The sequence below is a fragment of the Chrysochloris asiatica genome, unplaced genomic scaffold, assembly GCF_000296735.1.
Source record: "Chrysochloris asiatica unplaced genomic scaffold, ChrAsi1.0 scaffold00036, whole genome shotgun sequence".
Lineage (NCBI taxonomy): Eukaryota > Metazoa > Chordata > Mammalia > Afrosoricida > Chrysochloridae > Chrysochloris > Chrysochloris asiatica.
Genome location: NW_006408554.1, coordinates 4,399,593 through 4,400,240, shown reverse-complemented (window position 1 = coordinate 4,400,240; position 648 = coordinate 4,399,593).

The following is a 648-nucleotide window of genomic DNA, read 5'->3' as shown; positions in this document are numbered from 1 at the left end:
TGACAGCAGCCAAGTTCTCTCAGTAATGTACTTCTTTTACACTCATTAGGGTGCCTTCCAAAAAAGAGCAGTCAATACAGTGACTTCTGAGAGGACTTCTTGGGCTAGTTAAATTCAAGGCAAAGAATTCAGCTGTGAAGGTTATGGCAACTATTTTGGGGGAAAATTCAAAGTGGTAATCTTGGTAGATTTTCTTGAGGAACACAGAAAAATCATGAAACTTCTAAAGACGTTTTAAGAAAACTCAAAATGGCATGGGTGAGAAAAACACCAGGAAAGTTTCACCAAGCAACTTTATTCAATCATGACAATGTACCTAACTCATTCCTGAAGGGTAACAATTCTCTATCCTATGAGAATTTCATTGGGAAACTGAAGTCCATCCACCTTGCATACCTGATCTAGCCCTTTCACACTTCTATTTGTTCCCAAATTTAGCAAAAAAAAAAACAATTTGAAAGATGTATAATTTGATTTCCTCTAGGATGCCTGGTGTGGCACTGTAGGATAAGCACTGGATTGCAAGGATAGTTTGAACCACAAGGTCGGCAGCTCAAACTCACCAGCCACTCTTGGAAACCCTATTATGGATAGCTACGAGTCAGAACTGACTTAATTGTACTTAACAATAACAACAACAGGATGCCT